Source organism: Myotis brandtii, unplaced genomic scaffold (assembly GCF_000412655.1).
Source record: "Myotis brandtii unplaced genomic scaffold, ASM41265v1 scaffold577, whole genome shotgun sequence".
In the NCBI taxonomy this organism is placed as follows: Eukaryota; Metazoa; Chordata; class Mammalia; order Chiroptera; family Vespertilionidae; genus Myotis; species Myotis brandtii.
In genome coordinates, this window is record NW_005370161.1 from 150,879 (window position 1) to 162,385 (window position 11,507).

Genomic DNA, 11,507 nt, shown 5'->3' on the forward strand with positions numbered 1-11,507 from the left:
TTAAGAAAAAGTAAACTAAGAGAGAATTCATCTTGGATGAAAAAATACAAACAGGATTCTCCAGGGATAAGTGCTATGGCCAATTTTGTTCCCCATCTTAGTTAAATGTCCTTTGGTGTCATTCAGAAACAGAACACTTGGTTATGCAAGCCACGAATTTGACCCAATATGGCAATTTATCATGAAATTTTCAGAGAAGTTGGGTTGTAAAGAGCAACTCATACAAATTGTTAATCATTTTTGAGCTAAAGCCAGTGGGATTAAAATATTTAGCAGAAAAATCTGTTATTAAATATTTGTTTATATGTAAAAATGGATTTTTTAAAATTTAACCAAATTGACTTTCTACTTCTTAAGTTACTGTAGTAAATTATTGTAATTGATATGGACAGCCACCTAATGAATGTTTTTATTTTTAACATATTTTATTGATGTCAGAGATGAAGGGAGAGAGAGAGAGAGAATAGAAACATCAATGATCAGAGAGAATTACTGATCAGCTGCCTCCTGCACGCCCCCCAGAAGCCTGCAACCTGATTATTCACTAATCAAAATCAGCTAGGGCATGATTTTTTTTTATAAACAAAAGCCGAGTTTATTTGTTCGTTTCTTGCATGTGAAGGACTCCTCAATGACATCCTTTGCCTGAGACTCTTCGCCATAGTCCTTAACCACCACGCAACTGCACCCAAACACTTTAGGGGGTTTTTCCTCTCTGTCGATTTCACAGAGGCCTACCCATTCCCCTCGTTTCTTGTTGTCGTCACCTTAATTAGGCTGATTTGGTGTTCAGCTCAAAGAGCCTCCACCAGCTGGACGTACATAGGCTCATCACAGTTGGATGCAAGTACACAAAGGCGGGCTTGGCGCTTGTCTAAGGCTTTGGCAGCTTCGCGAATTCCATGCGCTAGGGGCCGTCGTGGATGGGGGCGGTCTTCAGGACGTCTGGCAAAGCAGTATTAACGTCCATGACACCTCCAGCAGCAACACCTTTCTTGGCCATGGCCATGGCGGTGGGTGATGGGGAAGCCCAACCTTGAACGCACCAAAGCCTCCGCCTCCGCCTCCGCGCAACTCCCCATCCACAGGGAAAGAGGATGGATTTTATTTTTTTAATAATTCATTGTGCACCAGTTCATGGGATTTGTTTCAGGTATTCCTTCAATCTGAGTGATGTCACCTATTTCATAGTCTTGAATACCTCCATCTATACAAGCAAAATAATTAAATTAATTTCTATTTTTTTAGAGGTTCTTATCAAGTTTCTGATCTTTCCCACTTGTAGGAAAATGAGAGATGGAGCAAATCTCAATTATGTTAAGTAAAGGAAAATTATTTGTCTATAAATTTCAGTTTTTGAACACACTTACTGTTAGTGGGAAAGATATTTTTGTTCCAGTTATCCCTGTGCTAAACCTAAATGAGTGTCTTAAGTCACTTCTGCCATGAATATTGTAATTACCATGATATACCTGCATGTTTTAAATATGCTTTTAATTGATTTTACAGAGAAAGGGAGAGTGAGAGAGAAACATCGATAGGTTGCCTCCCAAAAACACTCCGACCAGTGATTGAACCCATAACCCAGCTATGTGCTCTGACCAGGAATCAAACTGGAAAATCATCAATGCATGGGACACGCTCAACCAACTGAGCCACACCAGTGAAGGCTCAGTAACACGGCAAATGGAAGTACATGCAAGCAACTTTAACGAGTTTTCATACTTATTAGATGATTTTTCTTTCAGGGTAATATTATTCTATTAATGCAAATGCATGCTTAATCCTCACTGCATGATATTTCCTAATAATGTTTTCAAGATTTTCCCACAAAATTAGTAGTGTGGGGGAAAAATATTTCAAAATAAATATTTATTCTTTAAAACAATGTTAGATTATTAAGCAGCTTAGAATTATCTATTTGTATAAAATGTATTCAATATAATTATAATTTTAGTGATTTACTCTCAATAATCAATATAGTAATATTATGACTTATTTGTCATTTGGTATTCCATGTTTTAGAAAGTATTAAAACAATATCTCTTTAAAATAATGTTAAATTTTTCTTCAAATTTTCTACAATTTATGTTTGTAACAATATATAAACACATTTTTATTTTTTTCTAGTGACAATTTCATAGACTGTGGATAATAAATGGTAAATCAAAGACTAAGAACATAAACACAAAATGTATAAAATAATTTGTCAATTTTTCTATGATAAATTAAGAATGTCATTGACATTCATATCAAGGCCATATACTTTATTAGTAATTAATATGAGTAGGACCATAGCAAAACTATATTTTAAGTTATGGTGAATATAATTTTTTCAAATTTAAGTTCTTTCAACATACAGTGGACTTAATTGAGGATTTCAATTCTTTTTATATGTGTATATTATCCATTTCCCATCCTTCCGTAATATGCATGATCTGTACAAGCGTTTGTGGCTGTGATTAAAAATTAAAGCATCATTTCAAGTAACAGGGCAAATGGAAGTATATGCAAGCAACTTTAATGAGTTTTCATAGTTATTAGATTATTTTTCTTTCAGGGTAATATTATTCTATTAATGCAAATGAAAAGGAAGAAAATGAATATTTAGGAACCTATTATGAGCCAGGTATCTTTCTACCATTGTATATAATTCTTTCCATCTCAATGTGAATAGTTACTACAATTCCAATTTTATAAAGGAGAAATATTGTCGGTAAAATATTAGCTGTCTTGCCCCCAAAATGACATGCCTCAGAAGACAGCATGGCTAGAATCTGGTGCTGAGATCTCTGTAATTCTATGTTCACATGGTTTTTTATCATGTGAACCTAATGAACTAATGAAATGTTTCAGAGACAGACTTAATCTCCTGTCACTAATTGTATTCTCCCCAAAAATACAGGCTATGCCTCTTTTATACTTCATACAATATGCCCTAGCAGGTTTGGCTCAGTGGATAGAGCATTGGTCTGCAGACCAAAGGGTCCAGGGTTCAATTCTGATCAGGGGCTCATACCTCGGTTGCAGAAAACCAATCTATGTGTTTCTTTTACATTGGTATTTCTTTCTGTCTTTCCCTCTCTCTTCCACTCTCTCGAAAAGTCAATGAAAGAAATATCCTCAGTTGAGGATTAAAAATAATAAAAATAAATATACTTTATACAATGTAATACACTTCCAGATTAAAAATTATAAAAGTGATTCCAGAAAATGAAAGTCTATATACATTTAAACTGCTTTATCAGAACATCAGATGTTTGAGGTTAACAATAACTAATCCCAGACATAATAATAATGCTAATTGTGTGATGACAACACTGTAGAAACAGCATAGACTTTAACTATGGAGTTACAACAAAGGAAATTTTGGAGCATTCATTCCAATTTGTGTTAGTCTACTGGTAAATAGTACCAGAGAGTGGATATTTGCTCATTTTTCAAATCTCAGAGTTGGTTCTTCTCTAAAAGCTGTGTTGTGAAAGGAAGGGGGGTGATGTGAACATCTGGAAGTAAGATGAACGTAGCAGATGCAGTGGGGGCATAGCTTTGTGCACCAAATAATTTATTTCAGCTTTAGAAGAAAAGTTATGCTGAAGAGTATCATTTGGAAAGCCAGTTTCCAATGATCTATAATAATAAAAGTGTAATATGCTAATTAGACTGGACATCCTTCTGGACTATCTTCTGGACAAAGCCAGGGCTGCGAGGGAAGCCCAGGTCCCGGATTCCCTGACAGCAGCCAAAGGAAGCCTGGGTCCCGGGTGCCTGCTGGTGACCGGAGGAAAGCCTGGGTCTTGGGTGCCAGACGGAAGCCAGTGCCAGCAGCTGGGGGAAGGAAGGCCTGCTCTTGAACAAATTTCGTGCATCGGGCCTCTAGTATATGATAAGAAAACTCTATTTACTATAACTATTAAGTTTAAAAGACAAACCAGTCCATATATACTAGAGACCCAGTGCACAAATTCGTGCATGGGTGGGGTCCCTCGGCCTGGTAGGCGATCGGGCCGATCAGGGTTGTCATGCCCGGTCCCAACTGGGGCCAATCGGGGCCGGCTGGCTGGGGGGAGGGGCCGTGGGAGGTTGGCCGGTGGCGGGAGGTTGGCCGTGGGAGCACACTGAACACCAGGGGGCAGATCCTGTGTTAAGCATCTGCCCCCTGGTGGTCAGTGTGCATCATAGCTACTTGCCAGTCATACAGTCATCCGGTCATCTGGTCATAATGGCCACATAGGCTTTTATATATATAGATTATACACTTATCTTAAAGTGGTTAAGTTTCAAGCCAACCCATATTGTTAGAGTTCCTTACTCTAAATAAATAAATAAATAAATAAATAAATAAATAAATAAACAAATAAAATGTGTGCTCATTAACTAGACAGTGTCAATCCTCTTACAATGTAAATGAATATTAAATCACATGGTATACCCTTTAAATATCTTAAATTTTTGTCAATTATACCTCAATAAAGCTAAAAAAATGCCAATAGAACCTGAGAATAAACAATGATTTATCTTAATGAAAATAGATTCTAAACTCTGTATGTGTGTTTGTGTGTGTGTTTCTTAATTGCCTTCTGACTTTTTCTTTTAGGGGAAATAAAAAATCAGCAAAAATGGAAATGCCTAATAAATGTCTGTTGAATGATTATGGGTCTTCAATCAAATGATGTTATTACAATTCTAAATTTGACAAACATTTTATGTACACATTTTGTAAATATTTAATATTTATTTTTGTACCTCAATTTTAGGAAGCTATTTTTAAAGCAATTGTAGTATATTTTATATCATATAATTGCTTAACAGCCATTAATTACAAAGATTGCTGTAAAAAGTAAGGTTCATTTCACAGACTCAAGCATTCTTTTAATACATGTTTAAAAAAGCTTTAAGAAATAAAACAGCAAAAAAATGGATTGTATTTATTTGTCAGTTCTCAGTGTCCTCCCGGTAAAATGTGAATAATAACAAGTACTTCAATAGTTTGACTTGAGGATTAAACATGTTTAGACATGTAAGATATTGAAAACAATGATTGTCACACACAAAAGTGTTGGAGAAATATTAGCAAATATGATTGTCATTGTTTATCTCATTATGCAACTGTTAGTATACTAGAAAAATAAATGTTACACAAATGAGTAGTTAGTGCTTCAGTGCTGATATATTTCTACTAACAAGAATTTCACTAAATGAAGATGAAAATGTTTCAGTGGCTGACAAATATTGTTATAAGTATTTAGACAGAGTAAATACTTTTTGAGTCACTCATAAAATAAAACAGGAATTACAGAAATACTTCTTAACTCTGAGAGTAGTACAAATGAATACATAAACAGGATGTGTAGATTAAGTACCACTAACAAAGACATTGTTTGCCTTGTCTGTTAAATTGGAATATAATATAAGCACAGAGGATTAAATTACTCAACATTATGCAAAAAGAATTTTTTTTAAGTCTGACTAAAATATCTAAAAACATTCTTTAGTTTTCAATTTATTTTTTAACACATCCATAAAAACTTACTCTCAATGGAAAATCTTCCTTTTAAAGTTGTTCAAGAAGCCACAAGCAAATTGAATACTAAATTTACCCTGATTTTTCTATACCTAAAAATATTTCTTTATACCTAAGGGCTTTTTTATTATCTTTTTTCTCTTTCTTCCTTTTTTGCTTGCTTTCTTTCTTTTTTAAATATATAGCTCTTTCCTTAGAGATCTTCTTTTCTTTGTAAAATCCCATAAAGGGTAACTTCTATAGCTAGTCTTTCTGTCATCAAAGAAGATACAAAAATGACAAACACTATCTTGGAATCCTCAACCAGCCCTGTTCTGATTATAGAAGTGGTACGAGAAGATAAACAGAAGATGGACTTTATCACTAGCCAGAGCTGTGTCCAAAACCCTATGCAGTCAGTCTTTTATCTTATTGCATAGCATGAGATTCTACAACTCATTACACATATTTTAGAGGTTAACCAGAATATTTCTTGGGTTCCTTTCTCCTGATCCTGACCCCATCTGGCTGATCTTGGCTCTTGGAATCTTACAATTTTGATGAGGAGAATAGTTCAAAAAAGAAACCCAAGGAAAGATTTCTCTTCAAGCCTAAGCAGATATGATCTCAATCACCATATCCATATCTTCTATCTTTGGGAGCTCTGCCTGTCTTCCCCAGCCCCAAACTCTCTGAGGCAGGAGGCTCAGGGCCAGACGTCCTACCCTAGCCTCGTTGATAGATTGCTGGGGAGAAAAAAAGGGAAGATGATCACAAAGCAATCTTAAAGAAAAACAAAAAGGATCTAAGAGAAAGTTCAAAGAGGGAAGAGTCCACTTTCTGTAGCCCTGTTCAATTAAAACACACTAGAAAAATGCCCTTAAACAGGCAGGGGACATTAAATCATTCATTTTTATCACATTTCAGAAAACAACCAATATAGTACATTACATCAGGATAGCGAATAATGCCACTGATGTTATAGAAATTGTAGATAGTACTGGAAGAAATAAAAAATACTCCTCCTGTAAGTCTCTGATATTATTCTCTGATTAGAATCCCTTCTCGTTTCTTTTGGAAATATCATCCCTATTTATTGAGAAACCAGTGCCTCCACCCTCAGTCTATCTTGTTTGGATGGTACTGATCCTGCACCTTCCTCCCTAAGTTGCCATGATTTTGCTCATGACTGAAGCATGGCTGGAAAGAGATGAATACATCACACAGAAGCATTGCAGTGTCTTAATCTCTTTTGTTAGAACTGTCCCAGAGATGTTTGTTTTCCCGCGATGGTTGGGAACCTACAAGCTGGAAGCTTTTCACTGGCATTTTCTGACATACTGCCTAAGAAAAAGGCCAACATAGCGAGGGGAAATAAGAGTCAGGAAATGAATTCCTGAACACTTAAAATTTTTTAAATATATTTTTATTAATTTCAGAGGAAGAGAGAGATAGAAACATCAATGATGAGAGATAATCATTCATTGGCTGCCTCCTGCACGGCCCCTACTGGCGATTAATCATTCATCTGCCTCCTGCACGGCCCCCACTGGGGATCGAGCTCACAACCCTGGCATGTGCCATGACCGGGAATTGAAGCATGACCTCCTCGTTCATAGGTCGACACTCAACCACTGAGCCACTGAAGCTGGGCCCGCACACATTTATTATGACAAAACTTAGCCCATGACCTGGACTTCTGCATTGTGATATCCAATATATTCCTTTTCCTTTAAATGTTTGAAATATTTTTGTCTTAAGAATATTTAAGCCATCTTAGACAACGAAACCAAAAAGTCATGACTAATAGAATCACCTTACATTTTTACCACTGATTGAAATACAATTAAAACAGAACTTTGTTTAATTTTATAAGATCTAAAGTCATATTGGTTAATTACTGTTTAAAACCAATGATACACAGTACATTTTATTCTCTTATTTTAAGTTCAATAAATACTCATTCATATTAATATGAAATGTATCTTTTGAGAGTAAGCAGAATAGTTTTATGTCTTGGGGTTTAATATTTTCCTGAGTTTTCCAACATGCTTCTGGTTTTCAAAACAAGATGTTCTTTTCTGTCAGGTAATTAGATTTGAAATAACCCGTGGGCTATCAAGATGACAACCCTATCCACTTGATAATTATTTCTGTAGAAGTAACTTTATAGTTCTTTTCTTTCTTTCTTTTTTGTTTGTAAAATAATAAATATCCTGTGACTTTTAATGTTTGAAAATAATTCCCAAATGTTTCCAAATATTTTGAAATTGGCAAAATAAAAAGACTTTTGCCAAAAAATTCTATTAAATTTATAAATATGTGTGTTTTTGATGGAAACTTAATCCATATGTTTCTCATTCATTTACAATTAGCTGACAAAAATGTTGTTTTGCAAGAGTTTGATATCTGTTATTTTCAAAAGTGTGCTTAAATAGTTTCCTTTTATATGTAGAATGTTAGGAGGAAATCTATCTCAATCAATAGAATTTGATGTCTTGAATTTTTTTACTCTATTTGTGGATTCAGATGGCATAGTGCCAACAGATTCATTAAAGTTGACTTTAAGAAATATCTTGCAATGCTAAATGGTTAAGATGATACAGATGATGATAGAAAATAAGCAATCAAGGGAAGGCTGCACAATGGAAATCAGAGAGGGCAAAACAATGGGAAAAATAGATAATAAAAAGATAACAGCCAAGTGACTCAGCTCCAAGGCAATTTTTCTAAATAACTACATGCTGTGAAACTTTGGATCTACATCAGTGTAAGATATGGAACGAGAAGCCTTCCTAATCATACCACAGAGAGCAAGTACTAGCATTCTGAGCAGAGGCCCCCAGCCAAGCCATAGCGGGTCCCTGATCTGCAACTTTGCTGTCTCCTTCCATCCACTGCATCCAACATATCTTAAGCCCCATAGCTGAACCCAAGTGAGTTAGGACCCCCAAGTATCACTAATATGAGACAAAATATCACTTTGTGTCCAAACTATTGAACACATATTGTATTACTTTCTGTAATGCCATTTTCTTTTCTACCATTTCGATGTGAAAATTTAGGAAAGACAATTGTCAAATGACACATTCTGTGAGGGTCAGATGTTGGCAGCAATTGTATCTAATATCTTATTTGAGGAATGAGCATTTGCATCATTTATAAAACAACATGTTCTTAATAATACCTCTCCATTCTGAAAATAAATGGCATTGCCACAAATACTTACAATTATCAATCATTCCCATATGTCAGGCTTTCTTCTTGGCTTTTGTATGCATCATTGCTAGTCCTCCAAGTAGCAGGAAAATTACATCTTGCTATACATGTTTCACAGAGCAAAAACTCAATGAGATTGCCCTTCCCACAAATTCCCACTGGTTACTATTTCAGAAGTATTGTCTTTAGGAATATTTCACACTTTCCCAACATTTCTGAACTATTTGCTCTAAGAACCATTTCTTAATATGTAATTAATAACGAGTGTTTATATTACAAAGGAGTCTGCATATGTATATGTGAATATATACTGTATGTGTGTGTCTATTTCTGTGTAATAAACACTAAATATCAGCCCTATTTATTGAGAAACCAATACCTTGTTTGGATGGTACTGATCCTGCTCCTTCCTCCCTAAGTTGCCATGCTTTTGCTCATGACTGAAGAATGGCTGAAGAGATGAACACATCACACAGCAAATTAGCAATGTTGTAGGTCTGCCACCTTGAACACAAGGTGAACACATCACACAGCAAATTAGCAATTAGCAATGTTGTAGGTCTGCCACCTTGAACACAAGGCTTCCAAGCACACAGTAGGATCCACATTCCATTGGCCAGACTCAGGTATATGATATGGTGGAAACCTAACACTGACTCTTCAACAGTCTACTATTCTGGTCACCAAACTATTTTATTCCTTTTATGTACTGAAGATTCTTGTCCCCTTCCTAAGGATGATCAGTTCTATCCATTTCTATCACATTATTGTATATGTTTAAAGACCAGGACCATCAGGAATATGAAATAGTCTCTCATGGGTCCAGATATGACCCCTGCGGATCCAATAACCTATCAACTAAAATGATAAGTTGTCTGTCCCTACATACCTGATAGAGGGAGACAATGTCTACAATAAACATGCATGATCAGAAATAAGGAATGTGGAAGACATACATACAGCAGTTATTGTTTGATAAAATTCTTGAAATCTCACTGGCAGCTATTATGAAAGCACTTGACTCAGAGGTTGGGGGAGATTCTTGATTAGGCCTTTTCTCTGTTTCTCTGGGGAAACAACTCCCTTAGACCTGCCCCCCTAGACGGCGGGTTCTGGGAAGTTACTCCCTGTTCATGGATCTGCTTCAGTCTACCTCTGAAATAGGAATTCCTTAGGAGGTGCCTTTCTCTTAATAATGAGAGCCTAAGTTTTAGTTTTGGTGTTAAATGGTCCAGATTTTGGCGAAATATTTCTGTCAGAAACTGAGTAGGCTTCTTCTCTGTTTACTTCCAGTCAGTCCCCTATGCTTAAGACCATACCCATAGTTCTTTCCTTGATTTAAATCACAAGACTAATTAATTTCCTTGTTCCCATCACCATGTCTACCTCTCAGTTATTTAAGAGTGATTGGGACAAGGCAACACCCTTAAATTCTTTTTTCCTCAGTTCCTTTATTTAGTTGAGAGTTGTATTAAATGCCATAGGTTTCAGTCTGTTCTTTTCTCCATGTGAATCTAACCAACTTATGGTCATAAGTTGGCATGCAATCTTTGTAATCCCATCCCTTAGTGTTGGAAATCTATCACCACAAGGGGCAACATTGCTATGATCCCTGTTTTCTTTCCTTTATGCTCATAAAACTGTCAGTTGATTTCTTTTGTAATAATTTGTCAAGTACCATCAATAATAACCACACACACTCATGCTTTCATTTTATCCATCCATGTGTCCTAGCTTTATAGGCTTCCTCTCAAGAAGCTGCGCACCCAAATATTACTAAATGCTTTCTTCCTGTATAATACTTATTACCATCTTTCTAGCCTCCAATACCTACCTGAGTCTTCACCACTTGACTGAATCTCTTCACTATTGTCACACACTTTAGTTTTTTTTATTTTCTGCATCAATCAGAATAAGGTAGCCATATTGCATTAACAAATACATTTCAACATTTTACTGTAAGAAAAGGTTATTTTTTGTTCATGTCACAGTCTAATGTGGGTGTGAGGGTCTCTCAGTTTTGCTCAGCAGCTCTTCGCCAAGCAGCGACGCAGGAACCAGGTTCTTTCCATTTTATAATTATGTCCCTTGTTGCAAGTGGCCTCCAGAATCACTAGAAGAAGAGAAAAGAGGATCAGAGCATCACATGAGTTATTGCTTTCATGGCTATGTCTGAAAATATTTTCAACATCTTTCACACACCAATGGTCAGAACTTCATCATTGACACCAATGCATACTCAAGGGATCTTGGGGATTGTAGTCTTTCTGTGTCTATGAAGAGGAAGCAGGGTGACAAATACATAGTTCTATCTTTGTCATGCGACTGAGAATGTCTAATTAAAAGATATGCTCCTTCATCACATATTTTGAAGATTAAAACAAAGAATCCTGCTCCACATAAATTTTCTCTATGCTGTCTATGACCTTATTAATTATTTCTATTTTGAAACAACCACCACCAAAAAGTTCTAACAGAGAAGATTTTTTCCCTTAAAAAAATTGTATTGAAAAATTCACCTGATCCTGGGAAATCTGGAGTTGGAGAAAAATGCATTGGCAGAATTCTTTGCACTACCATCCCTATGTTCCACCTACAGTCTCCAAGCTGTGTCTCTTTCTGCTCTCTCCTTCATCGGTTAAGGGCTAAACATGCAATGATTCTGGTTGCAGAGATCACCATATGGGAAGCATCCAATGCTTTTAAAAGATTTTTCATGATATAGCACATATGAAAATGTTCAGTAGTTTGTATTAACCATATTATACTGCATTCTGTCCAGGAC

At 35.9% G+C, this 11,507-nt stretch overlaps 1 pseudogene; it reads right to left on the bottom strand.

Annotated features, from left to right (window-relative positions):
• Positions 1-576: 576 nt before the first annotated feature.
• On the bottom strand, positions 577-1,003 carry LOC102250367 (annotated as a pseudogene).
• Between the last annotated feature and the right edge of the window lie 10,504 nt (positions 1,004-11,507).